The sequence below is a fragment of the Cynara cardunculus genome, unplaced genomic scaffold (genome assembly GCF_001531365.2).
Source record: "Cynara cardunculus var. scolymus isolate 2C unplaced genomic scaffold, CcrdV1 Un_Scaffold_11173, whole genome shotgun sequence".
NCBI classification, from domain to species: Eukaryota; Viridiplantae; Streptophyta; class Magnoliopsida; order Asterales; family Asteraceae; genus Cynara; species Cynara cardunculus.
In genome coordinates this window covers 2,507-3,193 of record NW_020206478.1, presented here as the reverse complement: position 1 = coordinate 3,193, position 687 = coordinate 2,507, and positions in this window count along the sequence as shown.

Genomic DNA, 687 nt, shown 5'->3' with positions numbered 1-687 from the left:
ACCAACACTGCCAATTACATAATTAAACATTTAATATTCTGTAAATCGCAGATTGTATAGTTATAATATAAACAAAACCTAAAAACTCGACTATTTTTAGCACATATTTGCAACAGAGACAATGCACTTCTCAAATGGGATCTTTTAATTTGGACATCTGTTGCAAAATTTCGAAAAAAATTCATAATTTGCATTTGAAAAAGTAGTAAGTTTGCATAGAAAATTCAAGGTTCAGCCCTTTCCTTGATTTCATTCAGTAATTTATACTTTGGGAACGAAGGAACATAAGATACAAGTAATTAGAAGATGCACATATCAGTCTATCTGCAGCTTTCCCATGTATGTAAATCATGGGTTACAAATTACTAACACAAAGAACATTCAACTGTGTTACCGGATTCTGAGTAGTTGAAATGTTCGGGTACGGCGGCCGTCCAAGGGTATGAATGACAAGAAATAGATGGGTTCCAATCAGCAAAACGCCCAACCTCCGATGGTTTGCTTCAGAGCTGGGAATGTGGAGGAGAAAGGTTAGAGCCCTTGAATGAGATTGAGAAATGATGTCATGGCTGCACTTCTAAAATGGGCCTTGATAGGCCCATAGCACAATTCAAGTTTTATAGCAATTTTTAAAATGATGTTATGGCTGCATTTCTAAAATGGGCCTTAATAGGCCCATAGCACAAT